We start from the raw sequence: 16581 nt of genomic DNA, 5'->3' as shown, positions 1-16581 counted from the left end.
TCAGAGTATTAGATGGTCACCACCCCACCTCATCCCCAAAGCACCACCTCAGTACCACTGCCCTCTGTTCAATGGATCTTTCCACGTGATTCCATAATTTTATTTTAAATGTGACAAAAATTTTGGATCTGTAAAACATTTTCAGTCTCTCTCTACATTATTCGGTAGAGGAATGGCATATGTTTTTTTGCTTTTGATCATGACACATTTTGCAATTTTTCAATAGATTTATTTCTCTTCTGTCGAGTGGAAATATACATAATCTCCAAGGAAATGACTTTAATACTGGATCATCATTAAAGGCTTTAGTGGCTAGGTTGTATTATAAAGACGCTCAGTTTGAAGCAGTACCAAACCTCCTTACATTTCCACTCGGGTATTCTGATTTGGTATTGAAATAATTGCTGTTCTGAAGCTGAGAGAAGAGATCTTTGATGTCATTGGTTGCATTCTTTATGCACTTTTCTCCCCTTTTAGATAGACTATTCCACCTGAGGAATCTCTTTACAATCTGGACAGGCACATGTGTAGTTCCATTGCAGTACTTCACTAGAGTGCCATTTGATTATTTTTTTTTTTTAAGTTGCCCAGAAAGGACCCCATTTCTTTACGCTGGCTGCAATGTGTGTCAGCAGGTGTACATTGAATGCAGGTGTACATTTTGCTGTGATTTATTGAATCAAGCCACATATTCACCTTCTGTCCAGTCACACCAAGACAAAAACTATGTTGGTACACCAATCATCTGAAACGTTTTTTAACCCCATCAATACCGATGGGCCTTTCACCCCATGAATGGCTGTTCTGGAGTAACTGACATAGCATGGTCATAATGTTTTGTCTCAGATCTGAGAACAGGTTTTGGTTTTCTAAATGTATAGGGTCCTCCACCTGTGTGATATTTTTTAAGATTTGTATTTGCATCAAATACAAACTGGCATGCTTCACATGGTGTTGGACATTTTCCCTTGTCCCCAAGTACATAGAACGTGAGAAGCAGTGAAAATGATGTTCATAATGACCATACTCTACATAAGCTTTGTTAAACAGGTACACACTTTCTGGCACTAACCCAGGGGCATGTTCATTACAAATCTCGAGGAGATGTTCCAGAGCCAAAGGACTTAAATAATACACCTTCTGTTTACTTTCACAATATTATAAAACACATTCACTTTAAATTTATTACAGAAATCCAAATGTAATTTTATTATAATATAATATAAATATTATAATAATATTATAATAATATTTTAATTTGTTAAGAATTAAACATAGGTTCTTGATCTTCAAAAGTGAAAGGTCCAACTGTACCTACAGTTCAGCTACTAAGCTATGGTTTCTGATCATTGTGATCTTTGTATGAGAATTTTCCTAGTTAATTGTTACCTCTAATTTATGCATTTTAAATTTGTAGCATCATTAAAACATATCGCTGTGCCTCTGGCTGTGGATTGTACAGGACAGGAAAGACTGCAGGTTTGAAGAGTTCTGGTTAAAGGCTTCGCGCTCGCAGTTTAAAATGTAATCAGCCAGTTAGAGCGCAGCCTCGGTCTGGGTGAGGCGGAGCAGCTGAAGGCTGCGGAGAGCTGCGCTGAATGAGCAGGGCTCTTATTAGTAGGGCGCAGTGGCTGGGTAAGGGCTGGTGAACGACTTTTGAAAACGATATCTGATGGTGGACTAGTAAATAAGTAGCACAGAGTTCAGAACATGTTATCTTACCTAATGTAAATGGCGATAAAACCATATTAGACCATAGTTTTAACGTTAAGCTACGAATGTGAATGTAAGTTAACTAGTTAGCTAGCTTACCACTACGAACGTTAGTTTGCTAACTAACTAGCTAACTAGCTAGTGAGATAACCTAGACAGCAACCTAGCAGAGGCTGTGCAGTGCAGTGCAAAGCTTCATTAGATTCAATTCTCAGTGTCTTTTTGTAGTCTGAATGAATATAGCAGTTCCAAAGTGCAATACATGATTTAAAATAACTGTTTACGTACAAAACTGGCAAGATAGATTATGTATAAATTTATGTGTATATATTGTATACTCCAAGACATAGTATAGCCTAATAAAATCATACACATTTTCCCAATAGTGACATGTATCTCGCATTATTAGAGGCTAATAAAACTTTCTAATATTGTAATATTTATTATATATGTAACAATACGTTAATAAAATGTAGTATCTTTCAACAGATATTTTTGAACATGAAGATTAAAAGCAGAACAAAGAAGAAAAACAATAGAAAATGCAATAGAAATATATTATAAATAAATAGTATAATACGGTGTTCACCATCTTTCAAAACCTTGTTATCCTGGCATTTATCAAATTATACTGCAAACATCTGCATTACTCTAGGTTTATGGCATCTTGTTGCTTCCTTTGTAGTTCTCTGGGAATTTTCCAAATTTAGGATTATCACCTTCATCAGGTTACTTGTTGGTCATCATCAATTACATCACCTTTTTTGCTCAGGCCTACAATGCGGTTCCCCATTATACATCAGCTGTATAATTACATATTGTAGACTATTACTGTCATTCCTCCACAGATTTATTACTAGTAGTTTTCTGACCACAGAAACAATGTTGATCGTGCAAGATCGTACTCTTTCGATTTCTGTGATTGTGAGTGTCTCTAAGTTTAACATTTTTACATTTTTTATTTAATGTTGTGCTCACACACTGTCAAAAAAGGCACAAAATCACATGGTTGAGGCTCTTAAAGAAGATCTCAGGAAGAGAAAAGGCCTGATCCCAACACAGCCCCTCCACTGTGTGATACAGATACAGACTCAGACATAAGAGTTGTTGGCCTGGAATTCACAACCATAAATTAGTAAAACATAAAAAGTCACTGGAAATGGTGAGTTTCAGCAGTAGTAGCTAAAAATGTAGTCCTAACCAAAAAAATCAATAGTTTTGTTTATGGTGAAAGAGAACAGATCTTAGAATTATGTTAAGGCTCATCGGTTTCAAAGACAGAGCTGCATAACTGAAACTTTTATTTTCCATGTTCAGAGTTTTACTTCAGGGTCTTCTAGAATAGATTAATGTTTTCTATTTATATACTGTACATCTATATTTACCGTTTTGGCCATTTTTAAGCAAAAGCAATCAATGGGTTATAAAACCCTATTTTTGTTGGTGGAAATGCACAGAACGGTTCAACATTTGGTGCGTGAACGCGAACAAAGCCTGTTCCATGTTGGTGGAAAAGTGCTCTTTGTGGTAAATGCTGTGCCCTGACCTTTTTCAACAGCGTTCTATATTTAATATGTAAATCAAGTTAGATTTAAAGCTCACATTGCTGATTTAACACTGGCAAATTTGCTGTGTGTTTGCAATGTATATTTTTGTTTTTTAATCCTGTTTTTGTTTATCCTATACACAATGCACAATATAAATTCCTGTAAACCTTTTTAATTTGTTGTGGTAGGTTGCTCACACTCTTACAAAGGCAAATATGTTATAACATAGTTCATTACTAAGTTTATTGTAACATTTAAATGTTTGTTGTGTTAAAGAGTCTAATAGATGCTGAAAGTGAAGAGAGCTTTGTGCAGCCTACGAAAAAGAGATCTGTGCTCATTGAAGACATAGTGTCAGCACTTAAAGGTATGTAACATACCACAGTATGTATTATTTTTCTCTCAACAAAAAACAAGTTATGTGACATCCACAAATTCTTTAATCGTGTTCTTGTTTTTTTTTTACTTAAAGTTACCAAATATTGGGAAAAAACTGAAGGAGGTTGTGGCAGCAATTGAAGGCTCCTCCTCTCTCACTGGCACCCTCATGCTAAGGGCAGGGGCAGTATACATTAAAAATATGTTATACTTTGAGAAAACCATTTTTGCAGCCTGGTATGTGTCAAAATAACATTTATGTGAACGACATTTTACCAACAGAGCACAGGTCAAAACATCACACTGCCCATTATAGGGCTTTGTGTACCTTTGGGGAAAAATAAATTAAAATAAACAAACAATTAAATATATATAAAGGTTTATTTATCCAAATATAAAATCTCATATCAACTTATCAATTTTAACAAGTGCAGTGTGCAGCTTTAGTGACTGGAGCACAGCAAACAGGCTGACTACATACATGGTGCTGTGAAAAAAAGATTATAAAGATGGATACCCAGGCAGGAGTATTAAGAACTGAAAAAAAAAACACATTCCCTGTTGTTTTGACACTGTTGGTTGTAATGGTGTATTTGACTGCCTAGATTTGCAGTGTTTTAACAGCGTGTGGTGGGGTTCAGAAAGACACTTTTGATAATCAGTTCATACTTAGATCATCTATAATCCCCTAGTGTAGAAATATGTCTTTGCAAATAGTGGTGTTTTTTTCTTAGTCCTGATTTTTATGAATGAAGATGATGTCATTTCCCATCCTGAAATCTGCCCGTATTTCACATCATGTTTTTATTTCTAAAACTTGAACAAAGTGAAACAGTTTGTTATTATTTTTATCTATGACCTATAGACTATGACCAAGGACAGTGAGACAAAATTAAATGATGCAATTCTTTTTCTTTTCCTTCAATAAAGTTAACCCTATCTTCAACAGGGGGCCTCAACTGGAGGGAGTAAAATTTTGGCAGCATTATTTTTTACGCCTGCTGATATTATGTGGAGTTATGTGTCATAACTAAGTTTTGGGAGTGATCCACGCCCTCACTCCTCCCACTTCCATCCCTATTTAAACCGTCACTTCCTCTCTACCTACTCATTGAACAAACCTCGCCATCATTATAATTATCTTACCATCGTATTCATCTTTGCCATCAGCATCTTCACCCTTGTAGTCGTTGCCCCCATATCTCTGCCACCATCGCTGCTCTGTCTATTGTATTGTGCCATTGTCGTCACCACGATCCTTGGCACCCTCACCATACTCACCTCCATCACCATCGCATGGCCATCTTCACTATCGTCGTCATCACCACCATCTTTGCATCACCATCGTCACCACCGTAGTCGTCATCTTCGTGGCGGTCTTCACCGTCATAATCACCTCCATCTTTGCCCACATCACCATCATCGCCGCAATCTTCTCGCCGGCATCTTCATCACTTTCACCTGCTTCGCCTGCATCATTGCCTTCGTCATCGGCATGGTCTTGAGCGTAATCTCGCTCTCGTCATTGCCCTCTTTATCGCCATCGTCATCACCACCATCTCCGCCTGCATCGCCTTCATCGCCGCCATAGTCTTCATCACCATTGCCATTGTCTCTGCCTACATCACCGCCTTCATCTCCGTTGCCGCCATCTTCTGGCCTGCATATTCGTCTCTTTCTGCATCACCTTCATCTCTGCCACTGTTGTCATGGCCATCCTCATTGTCTTTGTCTCTGTCATCGCCATCATCGCTGCGATCTTCTCGCCTTCGTCTTCATCTTCCTCATCTTCATCGCCATCGTCTTGGGCATCACCTTGCCCTCGCTTTGGCCATCTTCGCCACCATGGTCACCATCACCACCATCTCTGCCTGCATCACCTTCATCATCTCTGCCACAGTTATCATGGCCATCCTCATTGTCATCGTCTCTGTCTGTCATCGACATCATCATCGCTGCCAAAATTATAGTCCCCCCAGTTGAAGCCCCCTGCTAAAGATATAGTAAAATGCATCACAGGACAAACTCTACACACCTTGACATGTATGAAACATAAATTGCATTACATTTAGACCTTGCAGTGCTGAGATCATAGGGGAAGTATAATTTCGGCAGGCTTAAAAATAATGCTTCCAAAATTATACTCCCCCCAGTTGAAGCCCCCTGTTAAAGATAGAGTAAAACGCATCACAGCACATACTCTACCCACCATGACATGTATGTAAAATAAATTGCATAACACTCAGACCTTGCAGTGCTGAGATCATAGAGGGAGTATAATTTCGGCAGACCTAAAAATAATGCTGTCAAAATTATACTCCCCCCATTAGAAGACCCTCTAATGAAGATATAGTAAAATGCATCATAGAAAATACTCTACACACCATGACATGTATGAAACAAAAATTGCATAACACTCAGACCTTGCAGTGCTGAGATCATAGGGGGACTATAATTTGGACAGGCTTAAAATTAATGCTGCCAAAATTATAGGCCCCCCAGTTGAAGCCCCCTGTTAAAGATATAGTAAAATGCATCACAGGACAAACTCTACACACCATGACATGGATGAAACATAAATTGCATGACATTCAGAACTTGCAGTGCTGAGATCATAGGGGGAGTATAATTTCGGCAGGCTTAAAAATGATGCTGCCAAAATTATACTCCCCCCAGTTGAAGCCCCCCTGTTGAAGATAAAGCATCACAGCACATACTCTACACACCTTGACATGTGTGTAAAATAAATGACATGACATTTAGACCGTGCAGTGCTGAGCTCAACAGGGGAGCATAATTTAAGCAGTCTTAAAAATAATGCAGATAAAATTTTACTACCCCTATTTGAAGCCCCCCTGTTAAAGATAGAGTAAAACGCATCACAGCACATACTCCACACACCTTGACATGTATGAAACATAAATTGCATTACATTTAGACCTTGCAGTGCTAAGATCATAGGGGTGTATATTTTCGTCAGGCTTAAAAATAATGCTGCCAAAATTATATTGTCCCATTTGAAATCCCCCGTTGAAGATATAATAAAATGCATCACAGGACAAACTCTACACACCATGACATGGAAGCAACATAAATTGCATGACATTTAGACCTTGCAGTGCTGAGATAATAGAGGGAGTATAATTTCGGCAGACCTGAAAATAATGCTGCCAAAATCATAGTCCCCCCAGTTGAAGCCCCCTGTTAAAGATATAGTACAATGCATCACAGGACAAACTCTACACACCATGACATGGAAGCAACATAAATTGCATGACATTCAGACCTTACAGTGCTGAGATCATAGGGGAAGTATAATTTCGGCAGGCTTAAAAATAATGCTTCCAAAATTATACTCCCCCCAGTTGAAGTCCCCTGTTAAAGATAGAGTAAAACGCATCACAGCACATACTCTACACACCATGTCATGTTTGTAAAATAAATTGCATTACATTTAGACCTTGCAGTGCTAAGATCATAGAGGGAGTATAATTTTGGCAGACCTAAAAATAATGCTGTCAAAATTATACTCCCCCCATTAGAAGACCCTCTAATGAAGATATAATAAAATGCATCATAGAATATACTCTACACACCATGACATGTATGAAACAAAAATTGCATTACATTTAGACCTTGCAGTGCTGAGATCAAAGAGGAAGTATAATTTCAGCATACCTAAAAATAACGCTGCCAAAATTATACTCCCCCCATTAGAAGACCCCTGTTAAAGATATAGTAAAATGCATCACAGGACAAATTGTACACACCACGACATGGATAAAACATAAATTGCATTACATTTAGACCTTGCAGTGCTGAGATCATAGAGGGAGTATAATTTCGACAGACCTAAAAATAATGCTGCCAAAATTATACTCCCCACATTAGAAGACCCCCTGATGAAGATATAGTAAAATGCATCACAAGACATACTCTAAACACCATGACATGTATGAAACATAAATTGCATTACATTTAGACTTTGCAGTGCTGAGATCATAGGGGGAGTATAATTTCGGCAGGCTTAAAAATAATGCTTCCAAAATTATACTCCCCCCCGTTGAAGCCCCCTGTTAAAGATAGAGTAAAACGCATCACAGCACATACTCCACACACCTTGACATGTATGTAAAATAAATTGCATTACATTTAGACCTTGCAGTGCTGAGATCATACAGGGAGTATAATTTCGGCAGACCTAAAAATAATGCTGCCAAAATTATACTCCCCCTATTTGAAGCCCCCCTGTTGAAGATATAGTAAAATGCATCACAAGACATACTCTACACACCATGACATGTTTGAAACAAAAATTGCATTACATTTAGACCTTGCAGTGCTGATATCATAGAGGAAGTATAATTTCGGAAGACCTAAAAATAATGCTGCCAAAATTATACTGTCCCATTTGAAGCCCCCTGTTGAAGATATAATAAAATGCATCACAGGACAAACTCTACACACCATGACATGGAAGCAACATAAATTGCATGACATTTAGACCTTGCAGTGCTGAGATAATAGAGGGAGTATAATTTCGGCAGACCTAAAAATAATGCTGCCAAAATTATACTCCCCCTATTTGAAGCCCCCCTGTGGAAGATATAGTAAAATGCATCACAAGACATACTCTACACACCATGACATGTATGAAACAAAAATTGCATTACATTTAGACCTTGAAGTGCTGAGATCATACAGGAAGTATAATTTTGGCAGACCTAAAAATAATGCTGCCAAAATTATACTCCCCCCATTAGAAGACCCCTGTTAAAGATAGAGTAAAATGCACACAGGACAAACTCTACACACCATAACATGGATAAAACATAAATTGCATGAGATTCAGACATTGCAGTGCTGAGACCATAGGGGGAGTATAATTTCGGCAGGCTTAAAAATAATGCTTCCAAAATTATACTCCCCCCCAGTTGAAGCCCCCTGTTAAAGATATGGTCTTGAATACATCTCTTGGATGCGCTGGGATACATCATCAGTGATGTTCCTGGGGGTCATTGGGGGTTTCGGGTCTTTCAACATCAGACCCCCTCACTCAGGTGACCCATCCGGGGTTGATTAATTCCCGGACTGCATCCCAGCAGCACCAATTCACGGGCTCGCCCTCTTTATCCAAAGCCAGCGTGTGGCTTTCTCTGCGGCTTCTGAAATGGAGCGTATGGCTCCCCGCTTAGCAGCTCCTGTCACTCCTAGCCCTGCCAGAGCTTTGCAGGTTGAGCGTCCAGCAAACCCACGGCATCCCACCTCAATAGGTTCACAGAAGGCACGCCAGCCCCGACTTCTGCACTCCATCACCAGGTCTAGGTATTTAGCCTGCTTTCTTGCATGTGCCTCCACCATGTGTTCTTCCCATGGCACAGTGAGCTCCCACAGGATCACCTGCTTGGTTGTATCTGAGTAGATGATCAGGTCTGGGCGCAATCTTGTCTGGGCGATGTGTTCAGGGTCCTTAAGTTGTTTTCCCAGATCCACTCTAAGCTTCCAATCTGGTGCTGTTGACAGCAAGCCTGACTTGTACTTTGGTTGCACATGGGGCTTTTCTCCAGCCCTCAGGAAAGCGATGTTGGTCTTCCTTGGGCAGTGTCTGCTGGACTGAATCGCTGAGGTGACGGCTTCTGCAACTGCCTTGAGCACCTGATCATGGCGCCAACGGTAACGGCCATCGGCCAAAGGGCTGGGGCAGCTGCTGAGGAGGTGTTGAAGTGATCCTCTCCCAGCACACAGTGGGCAGGTAGGTGTTTCACTCTTACCCCAGGTGTACAGGTTTGCAGGGCTTGGCAGTGTGTCGTAGACAGCTTGAACCAGGAAAATGATGCGGCTGACATCAGCCCGCCTGAGGTCTGGCCATGAGATTTTACGCTGCTCGGTCTTCTCCCACCTAGTCCAGGCACCCTGCTGGCTGAGTCCCACCATCTTGCTGGCTCTAACCTCCTCTACACCAGCACACACTTCCTTTTGGAGGAGATGTTGTCGCTCCTTCCCTTTGGCACTGTCCACCTTGCAACCTGGGAAGTATCCCAGGCCTGCTTGCACTCTTGCCACCGTCCCCACAAGGGCCTTCTGCCTGAGCCGTGACTCTGCTGCCTGTAGCTCTCTGGCCGCACTCCACTTCCTGCCTGTCCGGACTTCGATGCCAGCTGTTGCCACCTTGGGGTCCCTGGAGTCCCTGTACTGCATGACCTCCCTTGTCCGGGTCACCACAAATTCTTCTGAGAGGCCACTGAAGGGGAGCTGTAGGGTGTTTGTGGACCCATACAAGGCAGCACTGCTTAGGCTTCTCGGCAATCCGAGCCACCTTCGCAAGTAACTGCTGATCTTCTTTTCCAAAGCTTCCACAGTTGACAAGGAGACATCGTACAGCAGTAGCGGCCACAGCACTCTGGGTAGAATGGCATGTTGGTAGATCCAAGCCTTGAAACGACCTGGCAACCCAGATTTGTCGACCTTGGTGAGCCAGGCACCAAGATCTTCACAGGTCTTGTGGATGGCCGCTGTGTCCTTTAAGCTGCAGTCGAAGAGCTTTCCCAAGCTCTTGACTGGTGCTTCTGACAGGGTCGGAATTGTGGACTCTGCAATCTTGAAGCGGAACTTGTCCAAGACTTTTCCTTTCTTCAGAACCAGGGACCTTGACTTTGATGGCTTGAAGCTCATTCTTGCCCATAAGATAAGCTTCTCAAGACCTTGTAAGATCCACCTGCAGCCAGGGACTGATGATGTTGTAACCGTCAGGTCGTCCATGTAAGCTCTGATTGGTGGCTGCCGCACTCCAGACTTGGTCAGTGGCCCACGACACTCCTGCTCCGCAGATTTCATCACCATGTTCATGGCAAGTGCAAAAAGGGTTACTGAGATTGTGCAGCCTGTTATTATCCCCTTCTCTAGCCTGTGCCACTCGGATGTTATGGACCCAGAGGTAGCCCTCAACTGGAAATTGTTGTAATAATCCAGTATGAGGTTGCTGATTTTATTGGGAACATGGTGTCTGCGGAGAGTCTCCTCAACCAGCTTGTGTGGTATGGACCCATAAGCGTTAACAAGGTCCAGCCACAGGACAACCAGGTCGCCCTTGCCTTCTTTTGCTTCTCTAAGGAGCTGTGTGATGACCCCTGTGTGTTCCATGCAGCCAGATGTTCCAGAGATTCCGCCTTTCTGTACAGAGGTGTCTATGTAATTGTTCTTTAAACAGATCATCGACAGTCGTCGTGACAGGATACTGAAAAATATCTTGCCTTCTGTACTTAGCAGTGAGATGGTCCGAAACTGGCCAAGTTCTTTAGAGTTCTCCTCCTTAGGGATCCACACACCCTCAGCCCATCTCCACTGATTGGCAACTCTTCCTCTACGCCAGACTACTCTCAGGATCTTCCATAACTGCTGAAGGAGTTTCGGACAGCGTTTGTAAATGCTGTATGGTACGCCACTGGGTCCAGGGGCTGAAGCTGATCTTGCTGCCTTTACAACTTCCTGGACCTCTCTCCAGCTGGGCTCTTTTATGTCAAACTCTATAGTTGGTGCGGCTGGGCTAACCAAAGCATTGTTGGGGCCAAGATCCTGGTCTCTTTCTGGGTCGCTCAAGGTGTGGTGAAGGAAGGCGTTCACATCCTCTGCAGAGCACTCCAGCTGGCCGCTGCGCTTGTCACCAAGTAGTTTCCTGGTGAAGCCAAAGGGGTTGGCAATAAAGGATATTTGCTTTTTGGCCCTCTCCTTTGTTCGTCTGCGATGCCACTCTGCTCTGCAGATTGTCAGGAGCTTCTTCATGATGATCTCTCGCAACTCTGCCAAGGGCTGCCATTCCTAATCGCTGGCCATCTTGTGCTGCTTCCTAAGGGATTTCAGCTCTTGGCGCAGCTGCTGGATCTTGGTGGCTCTGCGATTCTTGTTGTAGGGCATCCTGCTGTTCCCTGTCTCAATGAGGCCAAATCTCTCCGAAGCATAGCTCACAATGATGGTCGTCATTGTCTGCAACCATCTGTCACCCTTAGCTGTTGTTTGGACAATCTCACAAACATCGTCGTCGAATTGCTGCCACAGGCTCTTGCTGGTTGCTGGGGGCCATTTGATCCGCTTACGAACTACTCTGCATGGACTTTGGGGAGCCAGTGCGTGGAGGTGCTGAGCTCTGTGGGGTGAGTCCTGGCCCTGCTCCTCCTGCATCTCACCAGGCACTAGTCCTGTGCGTTGCACCTGTTTCCCTTTGTCCAAGCATTTCATCCTGGCCTGATGGATTTTGAGGCCCCGCGGATTCTTGCATGTTTTCCCGCAGATACATATTGCATTTATCGTTGTCTTGTCATTTACATGGGTTGTTATCTGAAGGTCCGTCCTGTTGGGGATCTCATCCTCCCCCCCTCTCGGGATCCCCTGGGGGTATGTCTCTGAGACATAGAGTAAAATGCATCATAGCACATACTCTACACACCTTGGCATGTATGAAACATAAATTGCATGACATTTAGACCTTGCAGTGCTGAGATCATAGGGGAGTATAATGTCGTCAGACCTAAAAATACTGCTTCCAAAATCATACTTCACCCATTTGAAGCCCCCCGGTTGAAGATATAGTTAAATGCATCACAGAACATACTCTACACACCTTGACATGTATGAAACACAAATTGCATGACATTTAGATCTTGCAGTGCTGAGATCATAGGGGTGTATAATTTCATCAGGCTTAAAAATACTGCTTCCAAAATCATACTTCACCCATTTGAAGCCCCCCGGTTGAAGATATAGTTAAATGCATCACAGAACATACTCTACACACCATGACTTGGATGAAACATAAATTGCATTACATTCAGACCTTGCAGTGCTGAGATCATAGGGGGAGTATAATTTAGAAAGGCTTAAAAATAATGCTGCCATTATTATACTCCCCCAGTTGAAGCCCCCAGTTAAAGATATAGTAAAATGCATCACAGGACAAACTCTACACACCATGACATGGATGAAACATAAATTGCATTACATTTAGACCTTGCAGTGCTGAGATCATAGAGGAAGTATAATTTCGGAAGACCTAAAAATAATGCTGCCAAAATTATACTCCCCCAGTTGAAGCCCCCTGTTAAAGATATAGTAAAATGCATCACAGAACATACTCTACACACCTTGACATGTATGAAACATAAATTGTATGACATTCAGACCTTACAGTGCTGAGATCATGGGAGTATATAATTTTGTCAGGCTTAAAAATACTGCTTTCAAAATCATACTCCACCCATTTGAAGCCCCCCGGTTTAAGATATAGTAAAATGCATCACAGCACATTCTCTACACACCATGACATGGATGAAACATAAATTGCATGAGATTCAGACATTGCAGTGCTGAGATCATAGGGGGAGTATATAATCAGCAGGCGTAAAAAAGTAATGCTGCCAAAATTATACTCCCCCTATTTGAAGCCCCCCTGTTGAAGATATAGTAAAATGCATCACAAGACATACTCTACACACCATGACCTGTATGAAACAAAAATTGCATTACATTTAGACCTTGAAGTGCTGAGATCGTAGAGGAAGTATAATTTCGGCAGACCTAAAAATAGTGCTGCCAAAATTATACTCCCCCCATTAGAAGACCCCTGCTAAAGATATAATAAAATGCATCACAGGACAAATTCTACACACCCTCACATGGATGAAACATAAATTGCATGACATTCAGACTTTGCAGTGCTGAGACCATAGGGGGAGTTTTGCTAGTATTGACCCACGTCCTTGACTGGGCAGAGAAGAAGAAAGAGGGGGAGCGAACTCAGAGTATTTGGGATGGAGTTCGGGGCAGCTTCGCAGTAAAGCGTGAAGCCGAAGCCCCCCCTCTCATGAGGAGAAACATTAGAAGAGAATAAAATTAAAGAAGGAGGAAGATGGGGAGGAAGTGGGTGCGAGGTTTGTTCAATGAGTAGGTAGAGAGGAAGTGACGGTTTAAATAGGGATGGAAGTGGGAGGAGTGAGGGCGTGGATCACTCCCAAAACTTAGTTATGACACATAACTCCACTTTGCTAGTATTGACCCACGCCCTTGACTGGGCAGAGAAGAAGAAAGAGGGGGAGCGAACTCAGAGTATTTGGGATGGAGTTCGGGGCAGCTTCGCAGTAAAGCGTGAAGCCGAAGCCCCAAAAATTAAATCAGAACTTTCGACCACTGCTAGGATTTAAGAAGCAACTGAGTGTTGGAAGTCCGACCTTGTAGTCTTTGAGAAAGCCAGAGGATGAACCGATGCATGGGGAAGGCAGTGTGGAAGTCAAAGGAAAGAAAGGTAGGGAATAATTAAGTAAGGTATTTGAAGGTGCTGCCAGCCTATTCGAGTATAGGAATGTATGAGGTCCTTGGTGGCAGAAATCGGTTGAAGTGGAAAGGTAGTGTTGAGCGACTTAATGGAATGATGCACGTGTTGTACATGTAGTTTAAAGGCCCCAAAAGCAGCCACCGACCCGCATGCGCAGCAGGAGCGACCTGATAAGGTAGAAGGGGTGCCCCTGATGGCCCAACAGAAGCGATGGAGTGGGAAGACGGAGTGGGAAGACGGGGCGATGGAGTGGGAAGAAGGAGAGGGAAGATTGAGAGGGAAGACGAGGCGATGTAGTGGGAAGATGGAGTGGGAAGACGGAGTGGGAAGACGGGGCGATGGAGTGGGAAGACGGGGCGATGGAGTGGGAAGACGGAGAGGGAAGACGGGGCGATGGCGTGGGAAGACGGAGTGGGAAGACGGGGCGATGGAGTGGGAAGACGGAGTGGGAAGATCGAGGCGATGGAATGGGAAGGAGTATGGAAGATGGCAGCAACGGGAGATGGAAAAAGAGTAGGGAGGACAGACAGAATGAGGACAGGAATGGCGGTGGGAAGATGGAGGATGGGAAGGGAGGACAGACGGACTGGTGTTGGGATGATGGAGGATGGGCAGGGAGGACAGACAGACTGGTGTAGCGAAGATGGGTAAGGAGAAGGCGAAGACGAGGGTGGCGGTGACAAAGGTTAGTATGGTGAGGGTGATTGTTACAACGGCAACGAAAGATTGGAATGAAGAGGGCGAGATTATGTCCCAGATGGTGGCGATAATGCGGGCGGTGAAGGTGCAAGCTATGAAGTTGCGGCGATGATGGCGATGACATAGGCAGAGATGGTGGCAATGATGCCGATGGTGGTGAAGATGGCCAAAGTGAGGGCAAGATGATGCCCAAGACGATGGCGGCGAAGGCAAAGAAGATGAAGACGAAGGCGAGAAGATCGCAGCGAAGATGGCGATGACAGACAGAGATGGAGACAATGAGGATGGCCATGAAAACTGTGGCAGAGGTGATGAAGGTGATGCAGGCAGAGATGGTGGCGATGATGACCATGGTGATGAAGATGGCCATAGCGAGGGCAAGGTGATGCCCAAGACAATGGCGATGAAGACGAGGAAGATGAAGACGAAGGCAAGAAGATCGCAGCGATGATGGCGATGACAGACAGAGACAACGACAATGAGGATGGCCATGACAACTGTGTCAGAGATGATGAAGGTGATGCAGGCAGAGATGGTGGCGATGGTGACCATGGTGGCGAAGATGGCCACAGCGAGGGCAAGGTGATGCCCAAGACGATGGCGATGAAGACGAGGAAGATGAAGACGAAGGCGAGAAGATCGCAGCGATGATGATGTCGATGACAGACAGAGACGATGACAATGAGGATGGCCATGACAACTGTGGCAGAGATGATGAAGGTGATGCAGGCAGAGATGGTGGTGATGGTGACCATGGTGGCGAAGATGGCCAAAGCGAGGGCAAGGTGATGCCCAAGACGATGGCGATGAAGATGAGGAAGATGAAGACGAAGGCGAGAAGATCGCAGCGATGATGGCGATGACAGAGACAAAGACAATGAGGATGGCCATGACAACAGTGGCAGAGATGAAGGTGATGCAGGAAGAGACGAATACGCAGGCCAGAAGATGGCGGCAACGGAGATGAAGGCGGTGATGTAGGCAGAGACAATGGCAATGGTGATGAAGACTATGGCGGCGATGAAGGCGATGCAGGCGGAGATGGTGGTGATGACGATGGCGATAAAGAGGGCAATGACGAGAGCGAGATTACGCTCAAGACCATGGCGATGACGAAGGCAATGATGCAGGCGAAGCAGGTGAAAGTGATGAAGATGCCGGCGAGAAGATTGTGGCGATGATGGTGATGTGGGCAAAGATGGAGGTGATTATGACGGTGAAGACCGCCACGAAGATGACGACTACGGTGGTGACGATGGTGATGCAAAGATGGTGGTGATGACGACGATAGTGAAGATGGCCATGCGATGGTGATGGAGGTGAGTATGGTGAGGGTGCCAAGGATCGTGGTGACGACAATGGCACAATACAATAGACAGAGCAGCGATGGTGGCAGAGATATGGGGGCAACGACTACAAGGGTGAAGATGCTGATGGCAAAGATGAATACGATGGTAAGATAATTATAATGATGGCGAGGTTTGTTCAATGAGTAGGTAGAGAGGAAGTGACGGTTTAAATAGGGATGGAAGTGGGAGGAGTGAGGGCTTGGATCACTCCCAAAACTTAGTTATGACACATAACTCCACATAATATCAGCAGGCGTAAAAAATAATGCTGCCAAAATTTTACTCCCTCCAGTTGAGGCCCCCTGTTGAAGATAGGGTTAACTTTATTGAAGGAAAAGAAAAAGAATTGCATCATTTAATTTTGTCTCACTGTCCTTGGTCATAGTCTATAGGTCATAGATAAAAATAATAACAAACTGTTTCACTTTGTTCAAGTTTTAGAAATAAAAACATGATGTGAAATACGGGCAGATTTCAGGATGGGAAATGACATCATCTTCATTCATAAAAATCAGGACTAAGAAAAAAACACCACTATTTGCAAAGACATCTTTCTACACTAGGGGATTATAGA

The 16581-nt window shown here is 43.5% G+C and overlaps 1 pseudogene; it reads right to left on the bottom strand.

The window, feature by feature from the left end:
• Window positions 1-8734: 8734 nt before the first annotated feature.
• Window positions 8735-11885, bottom strand: LOC125781240 (uncharacterized; annotated as a pseudogene).
• Between the last annotated feature and the right edge of the window lie 4696 nt (window positions 11886-16581).

Source organism: Astyanax mexicanus, chromosome 15 (genome assembly GCF_023375975.1).
Source record: "Astyanax mexicanus isolate ESR-SI-001 chromosome 15, AstMex3_surface, whole genome shotgun sequence".
Taxonomy (NCBI): Eukaryota; Metazoa; Chordata; class Actinopteri; order Characiformes; family Acestrorhamphidae; genus Astyanax; species Astyanax mexicanus.
Note: the sequence above shows the minus strand (reverse complement) of the source record. Positions and strands in the feature narration are given on the sequence as shown.